The sequence below is a fragment of the Podarcis bocagei genome (genome assembly GCF_964188305.1).
Source record: "Podarcis bocagei genome assembly, chromosome: 5".
In the NCBI taxonomy this organism is placed as follows: Eukaryota; Metazoa; Chordata; class Lepidosauria; order Squamata; family Lacertidae; genus Podarcis; species Podarcis bocagei.
The window spans coordinates 64,536,308-64,559,812 of NC_138129.1; the positions used below are offsets into that span (position 1 = coordinate 64,536,308).

Here is a 23,505-nt window from a genome sequence, read left to right on the forward strand (position 1 = left end):
ACCGGGGCAAAACACTTCCACTGCCTCACCTGCATGTAAAGGAGAAACAGAGCTGAGTGTCATCAGCTGATGTACTCCAAACCTCTGGATGATAACCTCACCCAGTGGTTTTGTGTAGATGTTAAACAACATACGGGATAGGACTGAACCCTGCAGAACCCCACATTGAAGGTTCCACAGGACTGAAAAGCATTCCCCAGGCAACAGGCTCTGGGAACAACCATCCAAGCAGGACTGGAACCACTGCAAAGCGGTGCCACCCACCCCTAGTTCGGGACAGTCACTCCAGAAGGATAGCATGGTTGATGGTATCGAAAGCCGTTGAGTGGTCGAGAAGAATTAACAGAGACATGTTTCCCTTGTCTCTCTCGACAGGGCGACCAAAGCAGTTTCTGTGCCAAAACCAGCCTAAACCCCGATTGAAATGGATCCAGAAAATCAGTTTCTTCCCAAAGCATCTGGATCTGGTCTACAATCTGCACCTAGATGGAGGGCGGAGTGGTAGCTAGTGAGGCGGGGGGCACTGGGTGCCACACTGCAGGGGGTGGCGTTTACTGCACCAGAGCCATGCATCTTTCCTGGGAGTAACGGGGTGGCTCAGGCACCTGCAGGCTCCATGCTGCCCGAAACAGCAGTGTGGGCAGGCCTCCCACTCAGCCACTCTGTAGTTGAGGGAGATGTGGTGGGCAGACTCTGTACTGCTTGAAAAAGCAACGGCGCCTGCACCACCCTGAGCGCCCAAGCAGCTAGCTATGCTGCTAATGGAGGGATTGCAGAGCATTCACATCCTATGAAGGTCTGGCTTCCACCAAAGGAGCAGCATTGGATTCAAAGGACAGCAAAAAAGGGGGTATCTTCTATGTTCAAGCCTGTCATTCTGCTCCTAGGACCTCCCCCTAACCTACCTCATTCAAAGTTGAAAAGCTAAACCTCTGCCCACTAACACCCAGCAGAGCAGAGGCCCCATGCCCCCTTGGCTGAGAGTCATAACCTAGCAGCTCTTCTGCCTTTATTACTAACAGCTTGCACATTTTAAATAGTGAGCATGTTTGTGCAATTGTTACACAACACCACTTTCTTAAACAGATGGGTTAAAGAGGAGGCATTTGTAAAGATTCTTATCAGTGTATATCTTGAGAAATTATCTAATGATGCAGGACCCAGTGTAGTTAATAGAATTTTTCTACAATCAGTCATTGTTTGAGTGACAAAACAAAACAAAACTAGAAAGCTGATATAGAATAAACAACCCTAGAGGTTAACTGACTCAGAATGAACTTCTAGTGATTTTCTCATCCTATAAACGGAGGCTGTGTATATATTACCATTTACTCCAGCTCCAGTGGTGTTTGAAGCCAAGTACACATAGCATTAGCCACAATCCACATGCATCCAGTGTGTGCAGTAATGTAAAAATGTGACCTGAAATACAAGTGGGGGGGGCATCTTCGCGGATGGAGACCCTTCAACAAATATGAAGGATAAGAGATTTTAAGCAGCAAAATAACTGGCTAACAGCATGTTCCTAACCATTTCTACTCAGAAGTAAGTCCTACTGATTTCAATGGGGCTCACTCCGAGTTAAATGGGGTTAGGATTGCTTAAAGCTGAAAGTTCCCAAAGAGATTAGATAAAACAATCTGAAGTTATAATGGGATAAGAGATAGTATGTGCAAATATGCATTCATCTATCACTGCCTGAAGAAGGCACTCAAAAGCAAAATGGAAAATGAAGATTAACATTCCCAGGTAGGAAGTTCAAGCATCAGTGAATACTATAGAAAAATTATTGAATAATACATACCATGGCATCCTTTCTGAAGTGATAAATCTTATACTGGATACCCTGAACTAAACCCAGTTTAGCTGGCACATATACAACCAAATATGTAACCGAATGGCAGAATAGCATGGATTGCACAAATCAGTCAATGTTTTTGTGTATTTATATATTATTGCTATTTGTGTTCTGCTTTTCTGTCCTGCAGTGGGTCTCAAGAGATAATGAGTTGGTCAGCAGGGGGAAATAAGCCACAGACAAAGGGGGAGGCAAGGATTGACTCAGTCTTGCCATAAAACATTATGGCACCAGAGTTGATGAGAACTAAAAATTGCCAGCTCCCATCTCTATGTCAAACAACAACAAGAAGCCAACTGTATAGACCCAGAGCAGGGGACATTTTGCATTTGAGCTACAATGTTGAATTTGGTCCCTGGTTCCCAGCTCATCACCAAACAGCGGGGAAGACTCTTCTTCAGGTGTTGTCTAACATCTTCACTGTAAAGTAAGAACACATAGAGAGAGAGAGAGATGTTTGGACAGGGTAGATCTTCTAGACAAGGGAAGGGCAAAATTGAGCGGCAGGGGAATTGTTTGTGTTCTGTAAGATTTCCTCCTTTTTCCTGCAAATGACACCTACTGGCACTGGCAGAAACTCAACAGATGCAAAAGGGGTGTGTGAGTTTGTGTAGTGCAAGAGCATTTTACCAGGCAGAAAAGGAAGACAGAAATGCTTGTGGTATAAGGTGTGCAGAATGCAGTACTAGGATTTAGAAGTATACACCTCCACCCTGTTCTCCCACCTCAGGCCTTGGGCCAAGCTTAGGAATCCTACAGCTCTGTCGAAATCGGCCTCCCAGATTCTGGTGCCCTTCGTACATTTAATCGACCCCAACTCAAATTGTTCCAGGTCACATGCCACGTTGGCTGATACTAATAGGAGCTGAAGTTCAACATCATCTGAAGGGCGCCAGCTTGACGAAGGCCGCTCTGCAGAAAGCCCTGGTCTGGTCATCCATAGGCGGAGATGCTAAACCTGAGTAATCCACATCTTTTCTAGGACAGCAAACGGGAGCTAGTCTCCTCTCTCCCTCGTTTTTTCCACCTATGTTCCATAGACTTCGCCTCAGCTGCACGACACGTGCAGAAACGCGCGTCCTTTTCGTTTTGTTTTCTCGCCTCTGCGTTTGGGTTTGGCCCGCTCTCTCCAGCGCGGCTGCACCGCTTGCAGGCGGATGGTCCGTTTGTTCTCCCGCCAGGGCGTTGCAGAGCCGGCCTGTGCCCTTGCTGATGCCAAGCGCAGAGGACGCTGCTCCCTAGGACCCGGCAGCTGCAGTGAGCCAGAAGAGGAAGAGGCCGGGCGGAGCCTCGCAGCCCTCGGTGCTGCGTGTACGCCGAGACGTCACTGCTGGAAAGTGGAAGGTGGGCGGAGGAGGCGGGGAGAGAGGGCTTTACCGAAAGTGTACTGCGCTTGGCGGGGTTTGGATGTGATATCCTGGAATTCCCATCAAGTATTGATTTGGTTGTGAGATGAATAGATCAGGTTTCATGCGTGCCACTAACTTTGTCGTGTCTCCCTGCTTGCCTCGAGTCCTTTGCTGGTTTTCAGAGTGGGGATCAATCCTGCGCTTGCTAACCTTTCGCGAGGACCTGAGCCCGGCCGTCTTCTCGCCGCCGGAGGGGAGGGGTGTGCGCGCGCGGTGCGGGAACGAGCATTACTCACAGCTCTTCCTGGAAAGTCAAGGTTGGAGCAGTAACGATGGCCGAAAAGAGCTACAATAAATCGCACCGTTGCAGATGGAAATCGTTTTCAGAAAGCTGTGTGCTGCTCATGCAAGCAAGGTTGCTGCGGTTATTGTAGAGTCAACAACAACAACAACAACACCTTCATTAAAATGCCAGACTTTACTACTTTTTTTAAAAAAAACATTTATTCCGCATTTGCTCTTACCACGGAAAATCCACACACCAGACTATCATTCATAGCACATTCAAAGCTCATCATCCTTCTCTCCCCTCCCCCCCCCACGGAACTGTAGTTAACCTTCCACACAGAGCTAAACCCTCCGCAGTCTTAACAACAACAACAACAAACAGTTCCCAGGATTCTCTAGAGGGAGGGAGGGAATGTGCTTTAAGGGTAGGGTGTATGCGAAGTATTTATTTATTTCATAACATTCACAAAGGGCTTAAGTTTAGAAAAAGTGGTTTACAAAAGTAAAAAATAACACACATCTGCTGCCACTGCTAGTGTGGAAGCTCATTAGTGTAGGTTTTCAGGTGGGACGTGGGACTATGGGTATCCAGTTTGTGATGTTTCAGTGGGTGTCCTCTAACAGCACACCATAACTTCAATTTGCTCCTCGCTTCAGCTCTGCCTAGCTATTTTGTTTCCTGTGGCCCTTTCCAACTGAGCTGTCCCTCAAGCATATTTGCTTATGTTTTTTACTGATTGCCTCTTGCTGAAGTCGCATTTGAATATAGAGTTCATGTGTGTGTGGGGGGGGTACCTCAGAGGCTGTGATCACGGTACACACACTGAGATATTTTCTGGCACAAGAATGCAATATACTTTTTATTTATCTAATGGAAATGGATATGTCTCATCCCTGCAGAAAAAGCCATGGAGCCAAGCAACAATTTCCCCATGCTAATTTCTGGTAGCAACCATGCAGGTAGGAGCAGAACCACCTCCCGCTTCCCCCAGTCACTCTAGAAGAACACCATGGTCAATAGTGCCCAAAGCCATTGAGAGGTCTAAAGGAACCAAGGTGGTTTCATTTCTACCATCTGTCTCCCAAGAGAGGTCATCAATCAGGTTGACCAAGGCTGTTGTGGTGCCAAAACTGAGTCTGAAACAAAGCTGGAACAGATCAACACAAGCCTAATACCTTATACATTATGTTCCAAGTGCCATCGATAGCCAGCTTTCCCCCTTTGAGATTACAGTGGGGATCATATAAGACTCCAAAGGTTCTGCACCTGCATAGAACTGGGAATTACCTATGATCAGTGTATAACTGATGTCTTTTGGGATTACTTGTTTTTCCATTATTCAAGCCTTTCCTGTTACGTTTCCCTCTGTAATAATGAAGCCAGACATAAGTTTTGTTTTGACATAGGATGCATTCCAATGTGGGGGTTATCGCATTAGTTTTTCTGATTACAATGTTGGTGCTTCTGCCCTGATTTCCAGTGTTCCTTTTACACTGCTTTACCTGCTGTGTTGTGGAATTGTGGCTTTTTAAAATTGATGTACTCCCATGTCATGCTAAGTTCCATCCACGTCACTGGCTGGTGTGTGACACAGCAGAGGATGTCATTGGACATGTCACCAACCACTACACACCCTTTATGTGCATGTGTGCTTCTGTTCCCCCATGAGTTGCCAATGGAAATGGTGGGAAAACACAGTATGCCAGGATACCACCCCAAATTTTGTCCCGCAATTTTTCTAGGTTAATGGGGCTGAAAATGGTCCCCCCCCAGAAGCAATTAACACAGAGATGAGTGCTAAACCTCTCCTTGATTCTGCTAGATTTCCAGAAGCAGCTCAAGTGTACTTTCAGTTTTATGCATATGTGTATTTTCGAGTATATAGTAATTAAAGCTGGGAATACCATAGCATTAGCTAAAGTGAACCCTGAAGGTATGAAAAAGTGCCAAACATGATATTGCCTCCTGACAAAATCAGGTGTGGAAAGGTTGCCTAGTAAGCAACAATGGGGAGAAAGTTTTATAAGCTCTTGCTTAAGATATACTTACTACGATGATGTCTGAAGGTGAGTAGCATAGCCTTGGAGAGAAAGCATGGTACAAACAGTAGTATCTGGAAATAAGCACCTTATAGGATAAAAAATTACACTGGCATAGCTTCTGTGGACTGTAGTCCATTCATCAGGTGCTCTGGATAGCACCCACGAGACTTTCTGCCATACAAAATGGTTAGTCTTTAAGGTGCCATAATATTTTTACTGCAACAGGGCAACATAGCTCAAATGCTACCTGTATGGAAACTGGAGCTAGGATGTTCCTTTGCCATAAGCTCCCCTTTTCTACAGAGGGAAATGATTTCCTGCTTCTCATCAGTAAACTTGATGCTTGGTCTTTAATTCCAAGGTGGAAACAGATGATTGTTTGCTTTTCCTAGAGAGCTGAAGGCTGTTTTAAAAAGATTGCTGCTTGTCAATTGTACATACCTCATTTGCATTGCTAGCAAACTGGCTTTGCAGGGTTTGCTATTGTTGCAAAACCTGACTGAACCTAGTTAGCAATGTGTGGGGGAGGGGATCAATGTTTCGTTATAAATTTGGTGCGTGTGTTTGTCAGACTAGGTGCCAGACCCCTCTAATCCCTGGATCAAGCAAGTGTTAAAATCTAATCAAGACAGGCTAGCTTCCTGAACCCCTGGATCCACCAAGTGTTAAAATTAATAGCCAGGCTATTAATGTAAGGAGTACAAAGGAAAGGGGCTCTGTGGAAGACAGTACTGAAAAGCAGTGCTCTGACTCAGTAGAAGGCAGCTGCATTTGTTCCTTCTTCTCACCTGGCTTTCTCTCCCCCCCCCCCCAAAAAAAAGAAATTATACTTTTCATGTTGACTGTTTGTTCCTTTAAAAAAGTCACACGAGACGGTTAAAAAATAATAATATGATACCTAGCTGTATCATCTTTTAATCTGTTTCTAGTTGCATACTATATCTGGCCAGGGAAAACAGGGCAGTTTGTCTGTCTTTATTTACCTGGTAAATGAATAATTGCCCTTTTCACCTTTTGGTGAAGTCCAGCTTGCAGGCTTCCTATAGGTATCTGGTCAGCCACTGTGAGGACAGGATACTAGGCTAGGCAGGCCATTGGCCTGATTCAGCAGGCTCGACTGTTGTTGTTGTTGTTGTTAGGCACTTTTATCCTACTGAAAAGGGCTCCAATGGCAGGGCTGATGCCATATAGAAAGTTATATAGAATTACAAATGTAAAAGAAGTAAAGACCAGTGCTGTGGTTTGGAATGTAGCTGAAGACAGTTTCTATGTAGGTTAATAACTGTGTGGACCTTGGGCATGATAAGACTTATGTTGCAACTCCTGGCCCTTGGCTGTTTAGCAAGAGAGTCTTTTCATCCCTGGGTGAATGCTGAACCTTTATCCAGGAGGGCTGTATCTGTTGTGTCATATGAGATCAACTTACTACAGATAGCCTGTGCAGATAATGGCAGCTGAAATTGCAGCCACAGGCAGGGTTAGGAAAAGCATGAGGCGTAAGCAAAACCCAGGCAGAACACTAACTGTTGCCCACATGGTAAGGAAACACCCCTGTGGCATGCCCATTGTTTGTTTCCAGCCTAATTCTTTTGCTTTGTTTGCTTCCTTTTGGAATTACTTGGGGGGAGGGGGAGAAAATTACCGTATTTTTCGCTCTATAACACACACCCGACCATAACACGCACGTAGTTTTTAGAGGAGGAAAATCCGTAGGCATGCCACCCGTAGGCATTCCCTCCATAACACGCACAGACATTTCCCCTTACTTTTTAGGAGGAAAAAAGTGAGTGTTATGGTGCAAAAAATACGGTAAGTCTCCAACTGAGAAGTAACCAACAGGCATGGTTGCATTGGCTGTTAATTTTTACCTTCCTTTTGTTAGCTCAGGAAGAGACAAAACCTTTAACTAAGACTGTAATCTCTTAATCCTAGCTTTGATAAGACAGGAAAATGGGATTCTTAGTATTTGTTCTCCTTTTAATCATTAAAGCCCTATCTTAGTCATAAAATGGTTCCTTTTTGCTTTTGGGGTCCCCAAAGAGACCTGATTTCCTTTACATGTGACTGTTCCTCCCTGCCTCACCTCCTCCTCTGTCACTTTCTGTTGCTGAACAGGTGCCCTCATCTCAACCACACAAAAAACCACCTCCTTGTAGACATATGGAAAGTTATTAGCCCTTCCCCCTTCTCTCTCTCTCTCTCTCTTGCAAAACCAAACCCCCACTCTCTCATATATTCTGCTTTCAAACCCAATCAGGTCCCATTTTCTTTGGGAAACCTGCTCTCTTTCTTACCATTTTACTCTCAGATCATTCTTTAAGGGGGTGTTCACATTACTGTCCTAGAGCATAGTTACACCCCACCTGTTGTGTGTGCACACTCCATTTTCCACTTAGTGTAGAAGCACAAGAAGAGTGCTTGCGGGGACCATAAGGGGATATGTGTGGGAGATTTGCTATCAAACCTAACAATGCCAGTTAGTATGTGAAGGGGTTAATGACCACAGAGGTCTAAATTTATAGAGTAGGCTTACTGATGTCACACACCCCTCTTCTCCTGAGAGGGAAAAAGTAAGGCATGTAAGGTGGTGAGGAACACTCAGAGACAGGGGATTGGTGGTAGGATGGTGATGAGTGGTCTGAGGGAGAAGCGGGAGAAGACTGGGAGGAGGAGATGTCAGAAACTGAAGAGGTAACAGGGTTTTAGTGAGCAGGAAGTGGCTGTGCCAGAGAACAATCCAGAATCCGAGGCAGAGAGGAGTGGAGGCTGGAAAGAAAAGCGGACCAAGAGGCAGAGATCAGGCAGGCTGCTGAAGATGCCAGGGAGTCTCCCCCTCCTGCTGCGACCAGCTCCACCCCCCCCCCCGATCTCTCAGAACCAGACAAGGAATGAAGAGTGCAGAGCAAAGAAGGACAAGACGAAGAAACCTCAGGTTGCTGGGGAAGGACCCAGGGTAGCAGTCATGGAGAGTGGTGGGAAGGATGGAACCTTCAGTCCTGGCAACTGCTCCGCTGGGGCAAGTCCTACTGGGGAAAATTGCTCTAATCACTTGGCATGAGGTGTCTTGGTTTCTTTGAATGAAGAGTTAACTTGACTGATACTGTGTGTTTTATTGTTGACCTGCTCCTGACTCCAGCTCCTGACTGTCATAATCTCATTACTGAGCAACAATGTGCAGAGCTCAGTGGAGTGGGAAGCCAGCCAACCAGAAGAATCTCTGAGGTGTACAGTGGTACCTCCAGTTGTGGACGGGATCCGTTCTGGATCTCCGGTCAGATCCCAAGGTTTCCACAACCAGAGGGACAGCTTCTGTGCATGCACGCATGGCAGTAGAGCACTTCTGCACATGTGCGTGCGGCAAAAACCCATAAATATACTTCCGGGTTTACCTCTTACATATCCCAAAGTTTACATAACCGGAAGGATATATATGTGGAGGTTCAACTGTACTTGCCTGGAGGCAGAAGTCAGGTCCAGTCCTAGGTTCAGGTGAACAGCAATCATAGGGTCAAGGGTCAAGGCCTAAGACAAGCAGGAAGCAGCAAGGTAGGGCCAGGAACTTCCAGTGTTGTTACCCGCATCTGACTGCTGCTGGAAGCTCTGCTCAAGAAGGCTGAAGCCAGCAGGTTATCAGTGCTTTCTTTGTGTCCTTGAAGGCTGATCAGCTGCAGGTGGAGTCACTCCCCCTTCAGGCTACTGTTCAGCAGGTGAAACTGACTCCTGGCCCATGGCACTGACACTGAGTCAGGTAGGATGTAAAGCAACCGTACCTAAAAGGATGAAACCCAGCTTTAACGGCTCAGGCCAATTTTTTATATATAGACTTTTTCAATAGTACCCCTTTCTACCAGTGCAATCCCCTACATGCCTCCTCAGAAGTAAGTACTATTGAGTTCAGTAGGTTTTACTTCCAGGTATGTGTGCATAGGATTGCAGTTCAAGTAGATATTTCCCCATTCCACTTGGATATTGCCCCAACATATGCAATGGAAGGCGAATCTGAAGGCCAAATGCACAAAATATATGGAAATAGCGTTCATGTACTGTAGTCTTCTATTCCATGAGGAATGTGAAGCTTTTAAAAGAACTGGCTGAAATGAAGACTCTGTGCTGGGAATGAGTTTGTTTGCAATTTTTATGCCTCCAGGGAAGATATTTCCCCTAGGAGCAGGCAATGCTGAAATAATTTGTTCTGGGAAACCAAAGAGTGATAAGGCCTTTTCAAACATTTTTATTTAAAGGACAGGTGTTTTAGTATACTATTTGAGATTTATCGATATAATGTATATTTAATCATTATGAAAATACATTCATAATTGTATTTGGGTTATAACCAATATTAGTCATACTCAGAAGAGAACTACAACAATTAATGGGCATGACCAAGGTCTCTTTATTTCTGTGGGTCTGCTCTGGGTGTATATTAGTTGGATACAAGACATTATTTCCATATACAGTGGTACCTCGGTTTATGAACGTAATCCGTTCCGGAAGTCCATTCTTAAACCGAAACCATTCTTAAACCGAGGCACACTTTCCCTAATGAGGCCTCCCGCTGCTGGTGCCCTTCCGTTTGGCTTCTGTTCTTAGACCGAGGTAAAGTTCGCAAACCGGGACACTACTTCTGGTTTTACAGAGTTCTTAAACCAAATAGTTCGTAAACAGGGCTGTTCTTAAACTGAAGCACCACTGTATCTAACCAAAAACTAAAATAATGGGGAAAATCTGGAGCAAACCTTACTTTCAAGAGTAGGAACAGGGTAATAGTGTATGAGAAAGTACTGTCTACTCTTAGCTGTGGACCTAAATGAGGAGTCGGTAATTATCTGGTTGGAAAATTGGACCAGGGCTTGCCAACCTTCATGGGTGAGTGGCCACTTTTGAATTTTGATAAACTATTATGAGTGCCCACCACAAAATGACTGCTCTTGGGGTATGGCATACACAAAATGGCCTCTACATCTAATTTTTTTTGTGAGAGGGGGATTGTGTTCAACAAAAGGTGAACTGTTCTGGAAGCTCTGCTAGTACCATCTTGGTAGTCAAAGATTACCACAATTAATTGGTAGTTGCTTCAGCAATGAGCTCATATGTGTTTATATTCACTTGCTTTGATAAGCAGTTATTAGCTGGCTTCGATGTTACCCTTATTTGTGGGCTTGAGGGTGCTGGGCTCTGAGCTCAGAAAAGGGAACTATCTGTAAGACTTTGGTATTTGCCACCTATGCCCCCATCTAGTCAAGTGAGGTGATGTGAAGTCCTCGATAAAGTGACCTATGATGCTCTGCGTATAAAGAATATGTGCACTTTTGCTTAGGTGCAGACAAGCCATCTCTTCAGTGCAGTGTTCATCCTGCGTTTGTAAAGTCTAGGAGACCTAGCAGGCTTTGCTGTAAGTCTACACCCATCTTTAATAAAGCACTAGAACTGGCCATTCTGATGTTTTGACATCCTTCTTTGGTATCCCTGCACCCAACCACTCCCAAAAGCCCTCCTTTGGGCCAGCAGTTCAGAGCAGGAATACAGGACCACATTGTGTGGCATGCTGCCCATTAGTTAAAAGTTATACCTACATCAGCCACCACTACACTTGTTCAGTGAGCCCACCAGCACTTCCTGTGGTGCCCATGAAAGTTCTCAGTAAATATTGCCTCAAAAATCAAAATGCACGAGAGTCTGTTTATTCTTATTGCTCAATTTCTGTTTGCACATTCTCAGCCTCTCATGCACTGAACACGTTCCCCAAAACATGTCCACATTTTATTGGATACCAGAACTGGACACCCACCTTCTGTTCTGTTCTGTACAGAGGAGAGGTGCAAAGAAAGATGCAGCACCGCAAACATGGTAGCAGCTGATGGGAGGATATATTTTGGGTTGCCTGACCTCCAGGGCTTCAGCCCAGCAACAGCTGGCTGCAAATTATTGCATAGACTCCCTGGCTGGGGTCTGCCCTCCTTTCCATTCCTAACCAAACTTTTACACAGCCATTGAGTCCTCTCCCTTATAGAGAGTCACCATGGAAAAAGGAAAGACTGCACTGGAGTGACGGGAATAGTCCCTAAGCCTAATTACACACATACCAATAATGGGGTGGTACACATACAAAAGGATGCTGGCCAGGGATTCCTTGTAACAAGCAAATACGGGAAAAGGTGAGGCTTTGAGAGAAGCAGCCGCAGCCCCATGTTGCCTCTGGGTTTTTGCTATGTTGCCTTCCCTGAATTGCCTTCTCCAAATCAGGACTGAGAAAGAACTACTTTTATAATGGCATGTAGTTTAGAGAACAAAGACCCATGTTCCAGGAACCATAATGGCATAGATTGTGAAAGCATTACCCTTTGCCAAAATCCAGTGCCAAAACCCAGGCCTGTCTTGATTCACGTGCATGGGAACAGCCGTTTGTAGAGGCCCAGAGTAAGTAGCAAAATCCAGCTTGCTCCAGCTTGTTCTTCAGCCCCTGTAATAAAAACCATTCTGGAAAATGTATCTGTTCTTATATGTGGTTGCTAAGCAGTTGCTAAAAACATCTAGGCTTGATTTTAAGGTTACTGATAGAGAATCTGCAGGGCTTTATTATACCAAGTTTTAAATCTAGCTACTGTATTAAAGAAATGTAATAAATGAAAGGGCAGAAAGGAATTAAGATGTGTTGCTTTTTAAAAGCACTACATGTTATAAAGAATATATCATGAACATAAATGACTCCAGCAAGCATTGACTTACTGCACTTTCTCAGTCTGTCTGAGTATACTCCAGTACAGTATACCTGAAGGAGCGTCTCCACTCCCACCATTCAGCCCGGACTGTGAGGTCCACCACCGAGGTCCTTCTAGCGGTTCCCTCACTGTGAGAAGTGAAGTTACAGGGAACCAGGCAGAGGGCCTTCTTGGTGGTGGCGCCCACCCTGTGGAATGCCCTCCCATCAGATGTCAAATAAATAAACAACTATCTGACTTTTAGAAGACACCTGAAGGCAGCCCTGTTTACGGAAGCTTTTAATATTTGATGAATTATTGTATTTTAATCTTTTGCTGGAAGCCACCCAGAGCGGCTGGGGAAACCCAGCCAGATGGGCGGGGTATATAATAATAATACCCCACAAACTTCCCCCAGGAAAAAGGCACTGGTGGATAGCTCAGTTGGTTAGAGCATGGTACTGATAACACCAAGGTTGCAGGTTTGATCCCCATATGGGGCAGCTGCATCTTCCTGCATTGCAGGGGGTTGGACTAGATGATCCTCAGGGTCCCTTCCAACTAAAATAATAATAATCTATGATTCTCCAAAAACCCACGCTTTGCTGCTGAATCAGAGCAAACTGCACTTCAGGTTTTCCACAGATTGTTGTTCTGATTCTGCAGTATAGAGAGGGTTTTCACAGGGAAAGCATCAGGGCAAAAATAAGAAGTGCTTGGAGAAGGGCTTGGAAAGCCTGGACCCATCCCTAGAAATGCAGAGCAAATGTAAACAAGCACTTACTAAAACTATTTTTAAATGCAAAATGCATTTTAATTGTGACATTTCCTTAAATTTCCAAATGCGCCCTCTGGCCTGAAAAGGTTGGCAGCCCCTGGTCTAAGTCTTTAATACTAGGGCAACTTTAGCAACTTCAGTTAGTCAAGCGGGTAGCAGATTTAATTGAGCACACATGGCCAATACAAACACCATAACAGTTGGCCTTTACTTTGGGAAAGAGGCCAAGGATCAAAGATCCTGAAAACATTTATAAATTGGCACAATATTTTTAATGTCTTCGGAAAAATAAAATTTAAGAAATGAAGGATACAGAAATTCACAGCAAAAATTGGCATCAAGAACTATCTGCAGCACTCACTGACTTCAGCGAGTCAGTGCTTTGGCAGCAAAAGGGACCATACTGTAAGGGGACTGGCAAAGAAACAGGAGATGTTATGGACTATCTTTATATGGTGGCTTCTTACATTCAAAGTTTTCTTACATCATGGCTGACACGTACGTAGAAGCACCAGGATTTTTTTTTCTGCACAGCCACTGCTTACAGCTGCAGCTGTGAGAAAACGTAGAATATATTGCATGTGGCCATCGCTACACAGAAGCTCTTCCTGTGCCAATCATGTGGTAATTGCAATGTTGGAAATGCTTTTAATTCAGAACATGCTAGGACCATGTTGTGGTACCCAGGAAGGTACGGTGTATGTTCTGACAGAGTGAACTTCAGTTTTGTATAGGAAATGCTATGCTGTACTCAATATGTGCTATTTTCTCTAGGCTGCACACCCTTATCAGTCTAATTATCAGCATCCTACTTTTGTTATACCATGTTTTCCTGAATCTACTCCCCCCCCCCCCCGCACAGGTTAGCTTGCAACTGTCTATGTTCTGCCCCATTTAGAGAGAATAATGTTCCTTTGGGAAATACTAGTTTGCTGATTTGAGTATGTTTTCTATTGCGATACTTGGCTGTTTCAAACAAGATTCTTTACTGATTGCCAGGAAAAGAAAAGAAAAAATCCCACTAATGGTAGTCAGCCATGCCAAGAACTAAAAGCAAAGAACTTAGCAGACCTTGGTTGCTGGGATTGAAGTTTTTCTTATAAAAACTGGACTCAGATCTGCTGGCATAAGACAGGGCATGTATAGTAACACAGTTAATGCCAGAGAGGGGCAAAAGTCTAGGGAAACCCATGATGTTGATGATCTTTCAGGTTTCTTCCCTGAACTCTTAGCCTCGTCATTTTAAAAGCCTAGTCCCCTTATTAAGGGAGAGAGAAAAGGAAAACAACAAACAAGCCACACAAGCAATATACTGTTTAATTGCTCAGTTAGAAGCAAATATGATCCCACATTCAGGTTTTCTAGATAGTGAATGCAAAAAAAAAAAAAAAAAAAAAAAAACCAGTGGGATGACTAACTGATGCTTGTCCACAGCACATTTTCTATGCAAATGCAGAATTTTTTTATAAAAAATTAACTACTTATATTTTGTGTTATGTTGTGAATTATAAAACTCCACCCAATGTGCACTCAGTTTTACCTCATCTCAAAGTTTGCTTTACTTGAGCTTTCTTCTTCTTCTCTGAATGCCAAACTGATTTCATTTTGTACTGTGCCATGAGAACCTATTATACTCCTTTCCTGTCACTGGGAAGGCCAGGGCATCACTGCAGGCTGTTATCTGAGCACTGGGAACTGCCTCGTTCTGAAGTGTCAATCAGCTCATCGGTGCTCCCTAAGGAAGGTGCTACATGGCTGCATTGTAAACATTTTGGCAGGTGTCAATACCAGAAGCGCTATAGTACTTCAGATTACTCTGGCCCAGGCAAGTTATACGACTTGTAAACAGGCAATGGCCTGTGGCAGAAATGCAGGGAGGCACAGCCCAATGAAGTTAACACAGTTCCCATAAAATCTAAGGAGGCTCTGTCCCTGACTCATTCAAATTCCTATTGAATTTTCTATTATTATTATTACATGGGAAACACAGTTGGTTCTGCACAGATGTTTTGTGCATTTTTAAAAGCTAAAAGAACATTGCTCTGCTGTGAATCTTTGAACACCTCCACCCCTCTGCCCATTTTTGAATTATTTAGCATCTCCTGTCAACTTATAAAGTTAATTAAGGCAGTCAATACTGGGCTTCGATGCGAAGCAAGAGGGTCGCTGGGAAGAAGACAACTGGAAACCACCCGACCTTCCTTTGTCCTTCTAGAAATGCTCTAAGTGGGCTGCATTGTAACTGACAGACTTCCTTAGTGGTACTGACAAGCCCCAACCAAACACTGGGTTCAAAGCAAACATGCCTTAATATAAAGAGACGGGCGAGCACAGTGATGCAGGCCCAAATGGAGCACACAGCAAGTCCTATAAGAAGGGTCTCCTCGGGAAACATAAACACTCTCTCCACAAACTAACTAAAAAAGGTGACAAGGCTTGAACAAACGCAGCACTGTGGCCCTATTACAGGACTGCTAAGCAGGAAAAAGAAAGAAAAGCAAACAGAAAGAAAGAAAGAAAGAAAGAAAGAAAGAAAGAAAGAAAGAAAGAAAGAAAGAATTTAACAGCAGCTGGATCTTCAGAGAGATCAGTGGGTGAAAATTTTGCAACATGGAGATAAGCATTATCACTTGCTCCTGTCTGAAGATCAAGCTACAGTTAAAAGGGAGAGAAGCAGAGACTGGTGGGGAAAAAGAGGCAGCCTTATTCTATAGCAAATAGATTATGCTTTATTGAGGCATGCGCTTTTTACAAGACAAACTGCCCTTTGGGTGCAAGGAATAAGAAACTAGGAAAATCGGAAGACCTGCTGAGAGTCATCTAGTCCAACCCCCTGCAATGCAGGGATCTCAACATGCCGTCCCCCATCCAATCTGAAACCATACTGGTCCCTGCTTAGATTTGTGAATGTGCTAGCAGCTTTATTGCTGGATCACTAGGAGCAGGATTATTGTTTGAAAAAGCAAGAAACAATAAGCCCTAGTAGAAAATTACCCATACCTCAAGAGTTGACCTCACTATACAAAATCAACCAAAAATGCAAACCTAGAGCAGCGCACAAAGCATTATTTTAAAAAAAAAAAATATCCACAGCAATCAAACTTTTCAACATGTGCTTAAACACAACCAGAGAAGAAAGAGGTTTCTGTATGTTGTGAAGCTATTGAAAACACAGGATCCCTCCTAGAAAAAAGAAGGCAAACCTCTCGTTCCAATCATATTGGGATGGGGGTCAGCGATCATTCAGAACTTATCCTAGCAAAAAGAAGGCAAATATCTCATTTCAATCGTATTGGGGCGGAGGGATAATTCAGAACTTATTCTGTGGCACACAAAAGTCTTAATTCAGCATGGAAAAAAGCTAACTCTTATGGGGTTATTTGCTTCACAGGATATGAGCAGGAAGGAAGTGCTCGGCTTCTAAAAAAGAAAGTAGACAAAACATGCAATGGTATCTCTTTCTGGCTGCATAAACAGCAATCGTAAATTGATTCGTTACTGTGCATAATAAAAGGTGCTGGAGAGGAGTGTTTTGGACTTTGAAGTTTGCTTTGTGTTTCTGTTTAGAATAAGGTTTGTAAGGTTTGTAATGTTGGGTGTTCACAGTATTTTGAATCCAGAAACTGTTTATATAAAGGAACTGGAGGCCCCTCGACTGTCCTCGGGTCCAGTATTGGACCACTTTGACCGGATATCTCCAGCCGATGTGGACAGATTCCTCCAAGCTGGAAAGCCCACCACCTGTCCTCTGGACCCATGCCCGTCATGGCTGATTAGAGCGTGTCCAGACGAGGTGCGGGGCCCCCTGGGGGATATCATCAATTTGTCCCTTGGCACCGGGATATTCCCAGGGGAACTGAAGGAGGCGGTGGTGCGTCCGCTCTTAAAGAAAACATCATTAGATCCCTCAGATCTATCCAATTACCGCCCGGTCTCGAATCTTCCATTCCTGGGTAAGGTGATTGAGAGAGCGGTTGCTGAACAGCTTGGCAGGTTTCTGGATGAAACATCTGCTCTGGACCCATTCCAGTCCGGCTTCCGCGCTGGTCATGGGACCGAGACGGCTCTGGTCGCCCTAACAGATGATCTCCGCAGACAGCTGGATCGAGGCGGGTCGGGGCTGCTGATTCTTCTAGATCTGTCAGCAGCCTTTGACATGGTCGATCACGAACTCCTGGACCACCGCCTTGCCGACGTGGGGATCCAGGGCACAGTCCTTCAATGGCTGCGCTCGTTTCTCTCTGGTCGGGGACAGAGGGTGGCGCTTGGGGGGGAATTGTCATCACGCCACTCCTTGGTGTGTGGAGTGCCTCAGGGTGCAATTCTCTCCCCGATGCTTTTTAACATCTTTATGTGCCCCCTCGCCCAGCTTGTCCGGAGTTTTGGGCTGGGTTGCCATCAGTATGCTGATGACACCCAACTCTATCTGCTGATGGATGGCCATCCTGACTCGGCCCCAGACACACTGACCAGATGTCTGGAAGCTGTGGCTGGATGGTTACGTGGGAGCCGGTTGAAGTTAAATCCTTCGAAGACAGAGGTCCTCTGGCTGGGGCGGGACGATATGGGATCGAGGGGGCAACTCCCACCTCTTGCGGGGGTGCAATTAGTGCCAGCACCGTCCGTTAAGAGTTTGGGTGTAATCTTCGATACCTCCCTCTCTATGGAGTCGCAGATTACAGCTATAACAAAGGCGGCATTTTTTCATCTCCGCCAAGCTAAGCAGTTGGCCCCTTATCTCTCTCGTCCTGACCTAGCCACTGTGATCCATGCGACGGTCACCTCCAGACTGGATTATTGTAACTCGCTCTACGTGGGGCTGCCCTTGAGACTGACCCAGAAACTCCAGCGGGTGCAGAATGCCGCGGCGAGACTCCTTATGGGGTCTTCGCTGCGAGAGCACATTCATCCGGTATTATACCAGCTGCACTGGCTCCCGGTGGAGTACAGGATCAGGTTTAAGGTGCTGGTTTTAACCTTTAAAGCCCTATACGGCCTAGGACCCTCGTACCTACGGGACCGCCTCTCCTGGTATGCCCCACAGAGAAACCTACGGTCTGCAAATAATAACATCCTCAAGGTCCCAGGCCTCAGAGAGGTTAGGCTGGCCTCAACTAGAGCCAGGGCCTTCTCGGCTGCAGCTCCAAACTGGTGGAATGCTCTGTCAAAAGAGACTAGGGCCCTGCGGGACCTGACATCTTTCCGCAGGGCCTGCAAGACAGAGTTGTTCCGCCAGGCCTTTGGTCAGGGCGCAGCCTGACTCCCTCCTCTGGCAACCTGCACATAATTCTACTTAATTGGTTGCCATCAATTTGATTTAATTAATTTTTATAATGAAATATTTTTAGATTGTGTGATTATTTGATTGATTATTTTATTGTTGTTAGCCGCCCTGAGCCCGGCTTTGGCTGGGGAGGGCGGGATATAAATAAAATTTATTATTATTATTATTATTACCCCACTCAAAACACATTCATATCTTCTGTATTTCCCCTTTGATAGAACAAGTACCAGATGTGTGCAACTTCAGCCAAGATCAAGACTTGGCTGAGTCCATCATGTTTGTGATGCATGGGATACAACAGAAACCAACAAACAAATTCACCCAAAGCAACATCTGACTGCACTTTGGAATGATGTCCAGATCTTAAATGCTGGTTTGGCTTTAATAATGTTTTTGCTAAAAACATTTTTTGTTTAGGCAAGCCTATGAAGACATGTTTTAATCTGGTTGGTGTATTATTTTTTAATAGCTTATTGCTGATTTTAATTGTTTTTTGAATAGTCGTTTCAGTTGCTGGGAGCTACTGGCTCCGTGCAACATAAAATAGTATTGTTCACCTGCACAGAAATCTGAAGAGACTGAACACCTATTTAGCCTGTGGAGAGCATCTGTGCAAGGCTAAATAGAGCAACCTCTCAACAAAAAAGTCAAACAACATTGTGGTCAGCGTCTACTACTATAGGCCACCACACCAAAGAGAGGATGTGGATCGTGTCTTCCTGCAACACATGTTTCAGAGAAGCAAGAATTAGAAGTCACAGAGAAATTCAACTGCCCTGATGTTTGCTTTTACAGATAGGTAGCCGTGTTGGTCTGCCATAGTCAAAATAAAAAAATTCCTTCCAGTAGCACCTTAAAGACCAACTAAGTTAGTTCTTGGTATGAGCTTTCATGTGCATGCACACTTCTTCAGATACACACTGAAGTGTGTATCTGAAGAAGTGTGCATGCACACGAAAGCTCATACCAAGAACTAACTTAGTTGGTCTTTAAGGTGCTACTGGAAGGAATTTTTTTATTTTGACTGATGTTTGCTTGTTAGACAAACGCTAAGCATGGAATATCGAACACATTCCTGGCATGCACTGCAGAACAACATCCTCTTGCAGAAGCTGGAGGAAGGACTAAGGAGATTAGCTGCCCTCCATTTGATCGTAACCAGTAGTTTGGTCAGTGAGGTTAAATCAGGAAGAACCTGGGTGGGTGGGGGAGTGACCATTCAACACTGGAATTCTTATAGTTATGGAAAGCTAAAAGTTAGTACTGTATAGGCAAAGATGTGGATTTCAGGAAGACTAGTTTTAAAAAGCTCAGATACTAGGTAAGATTCCATGGCTAGATATACTAATGGAGAAAGAAACTCAAGATGTAAGGCACAATCACAAACGTTTCCAATAGAAAGAAAAACGGGACACATCTTTAAAAGGCCTGTGAGGAGGGCGAGGGGAAGGGGGGGGATTGGACTTTGTTTCCTTCGGCTACTTGTATGGATTGTTGCATATCATAGAGGCATGGATATTTCGCCTGTTTGTAAACATATCATTCTTGATTATCCATTGGGGAGTATAATGTTAATTTAGAAACCTAGCAAATACTCTGAGACTCAAGTATCAAGGTACGTACAGTGGTATCTCTGTTTACGGACTTAATTAGTTCTGGAGGTCCGTTCTTAGCCTGAAACTGTTCTTAACCTGAGGCATGCTTTCGCTAATGGGGCCTCCCGCTGCCACCGTGCAACTTCCACTTGCATCCCAGGGCAAAGTTCGCTACCCGGGACACCTACTTCTGGGTTAGCGGAGCTCATAACCCGAAGCGTTTGTAAGGAGGACAGTACGTAACCCGAGGTTCCACTGTAGTTAAAACTCCATTGCACATGTAAGAGATGACACATCTCTTCTGAAGTTAAAAGACTCCAGACTTCCTTGAGCCTGTAACCTGAGGGGGGGAACATGTGATTGACAAGGGAGAATGTACATAAACTGGTAGATAGCTAGGAGGCTGGCAGTTCAAGGTACAGTGGTACTTCGGGTTAAGTACTTAATTCGTTCCAGAGGTCTGTTCTTAACCTGAATCTGTTCCTAACCTGAAGCACCACTTTAGCTAATGGGGCCTCCTGTTGCTGCCGCGCCACTGGAGCACGATATCTGTTTTCATCCTGAAGCAAAGTTCTTAACCTGAAGCACTATTTCTGGATTAGCGGAGTCTGTAACCTGTAGCCTATGTAACCTGAAGCGTATGAGGTACCACTGTATACAATAAGGAAAAAGCTTTGTAAGCCTGGCAGATAGGCAAAAGGGCTTCTATTTCACTGTAGTTTGGTGAAGAGCAAGAAGTAAACTATAAATGTGCACAAAATGGATATGCTTTAATTTCTGTTTTTAAATCCTCAGTTTTGCATAGTACAAAGACTGTGGCCCAGGGACTGGGAACCTGGGGTCCCCCAGCACTTATGGGAATCCAGTTGCCATCAGTGCCAGTCAACAGGGCCAACAGTCAGGGGAGATGGAAGCTGAAGTTCAACAACATCTGGAGTTCGCCATTCGTACTGAAACCAATAACTTCACAACACTGGAGCCAAGCTGAAGTAGTTATGCATTCTTTAGATTCCTTCCTGTACATAAAACCTCGGTTTTAAAATTTCAGCAAACCTAAAAATCAAGACACTCTGGCACCCTCTAGCGTCCGGTTCTTAATTTTGCAGCATTAGACAGCAACAATGCAAGACTTTCAAGGGCTGCTTCCAGCATTGCTTCTGTTTTACAAAGCCTGATACAAGTTTGAGAGCAGTTTCTGATGTTGTAACAAATGCTGATGGAAATGTGATCAAGCACTACTTTGGTTTTTATGCTTTTTATGCACCATGGAAGATGCACCAACTATAACTGCCCTCCCGCCCAATCTCTTGAAGGACAGAACACAGACGTACACCCCCAAAGTCAAGGTGTCCATGTTTTGTTTTCACAGAGAAGCAGCAGCCCAGCTCAGTCACACTTCTTGCTTTGATGGCTGTTCCATTCCCCCAACTGGGCAATCACTGAAGTCACCCATCAGAAATCATCTATCAAGCTAAGATCCCCAGTTTACACAGCTCAAATAATTTGGCAGTGTGACTCACATCTGTGCACTGGTTCTCAGTGCCCAGTACTGTTAATGTGGTAACTATCAACATTTCTGACCATTATTAACATTATTAAGACAAATTCTATCTTCTTCCCTACACCCATTTTCAACACTCAAGTAGGGGGGTGTAAAATGATGTGAACCCGGATTGCTCTTGATTAGCATGGAGTGGCTCTGTAAGGGGTCAGAATGTGAAGGTAGTAACCAAATTATATAATATTGGTCTTTGGCTCTGTGTTGCATTTGCAAGCTAATAGCAATTCCCTTTCAATCTGGTCATGATAACAAATTTGTAGCTTCAAGAACTAGCAGTGCCTGGGTGCTTGGTTTTTTAAAATCTCCTGTCCCCATCTTTTTCCTATTGTGTTGTCTTTCAGATGAAAAGCCTGCAGCTAGGATCCATCTTGGTTTTTTTTGCTTATTGATTTTATATATGTGACGCATTCTGGGATTTGAGGCTGAAGAATGTAGAATTGCTTAAAATAAATACCCAATCAGGAACAGGCCATGCGATTAGACTCTCCTTCCCCTCTATTATGAAGCAGAGATTCCTCCACCAGGCTTAACCATGACTAACAACTAAATTGGCAGCAAGGGGAATTAGAGTTACTGGAGAAACTGAGGTTGTCTGATTATAATCTAGGATCTGAAACTAGCTCTAAAGTATGGTTTCAGGTCTCATGTTAAGTAGAACCTAGGTTAGTCCTGCACATAGTTAATGTTGATTTTGACAGGGCGCTTGTCCCACCTGAGCATTATTTAGCTGTTAACCCAATCCCCAGAATAGTTCCCACCTGCACATTTTTAAATTCATGTATGAACAGCAACTTTGGTTTTTCCCATTTATACCAGTAGTTATCTCTTTCGTGTTTGTCCCTGCCTTCTAATTTGGTGATTCTGTTATGCAAGTTAAGTACTGACAGGGCATGATCACATATAGCTGCTCATGTTTTGTTTTGTTTTTAATTCCCCCTTAAGAAGTGTGCAAAAGCACAGTGTCGAGCAATTGTCATTTGCTTGTGCAGCTTTCTGGTTCTGTTGAAATGTGAGGGATAAAAGGAAAAGTACTGTATATATAAAGTACGGTACTGTATATTAAAAGGCCAAGCACCTGGCACATCCTTGCTGCCATGCTGGAAAAGAAAGGAATTGTAAATTCTCAGCACACTCTTTTCAGAATGGTGCCCAATATATCTAGTGTAGAAAGTTTTCTTCTTTTTCTTTGGCAATCATTTGTAGCCGAGTAAAATTGTCTTCCATGAACACGGTCTTAGCAGTGAGTCCGTAAGTGACTGTGGAGGCCAATTCTGGATCCACACGTCCTTCCACAGTGGGTACATTGGTTTCCGGGTGAGAGTTGATCATGGATGAGGGTTTGCCAAACATGCCTTCCTCTTAGCACGTTTCTCCCTTTCGTCCTGATTTGAGTTTGAGTGTCTTCAAAGTCCATGACACCTTTGGTAAAGGCTGTTCTCCAACTGGAGCACTCGCAGGCCAGTGTTTCCCTATTGTCGGTGTTTATACTACATTTTTTTAGATTTGCTTTGAGACAGTCTTTAAACCTCTTTTGTTGACCACCAGCATTACACTTTTCATTTTTAAGTTCGGAATAGAGTAGTTGCTTTGGCAGATGATAATCAGGCATCTGAACAACATTACCAGTCCAATGAAGTTGATGTTGAAGAATCATTGCTTCGACACTGGTGATCTTTGCTTCTTCCAGTACAATGGCATTAGTTCGCCTGTCTTCCCAAGTGATCTGTAAAATGTTTCGGAGACACCCTTGATGGAATCTTTCAAGGAGCTGAAGATGGCATTTATAAGTGGTCCATGTTTCATAAGCATACAGTAAGGTTGGTCGTACAATAGCTTTATAAACAAGCATTATGGTTTCCCTGCAAATGGTCTTCAAACACTCTGCACCTTAATCGGGAGAAAGCTGCACTCATAGAGCTCAGGTGATTCTAGATTTCAGCATGAATGTCAGCCCTTGTGGAAAGATAACTGCCCATGTAGGAGAAGTGATCAACACTTTCCAACATTACACCATTGACTTCAATTTGTGGTGCTGCAGAGGGGTCGTTTTG

At 44.3% G+C, this 23,505-nt stretch overlaps 2 long non-coding RNA genes across 4 annotated transcripts in view; both read right to left on the reverse strand.

Annotated features, from left to right (window-relative positions):
- Positions 1 to 1,769: 1,769 nt before the first annotated feature.
- LOC308586830 lies at positions 1,770 to 5,535 on the reverse strand. Its single transcript, XR_014008078.1, has 2 exons — positions 2,584 to 5,535; positions 1,770 to 2,278 (listed from the first exon to the last, which is right to left on the reverse strand). It is a non-coding gene; the product is annotated as an uncharacterized lncRNA (long non-coding RNA).
- A 5,670-nt stretch (positions 5,536 to 11,205) lies between these two features.
- LOC308586818 overlaps positions 11,206 to 23,505 on the reverse strand; it is a 132,417-nt gene continuing 120,117 nt past the window's right edge. For all 3 annotated transcript variants that reach the window (XR_014008061.1, XR_014008062.1, XR_014008063.1), the window contains 2 exons: positions 20,076 to 20,233; positions 11,206 to 11,998 (listed from right to left, as the gene is read on the reverse strand). This is a non-coding gene — a long non-coding RNA (uncharacterized lncRNA). The remainder of the gene's footprint in view (positions 11,999 to 20,075; positions 20,234 to 23,505) is intronic.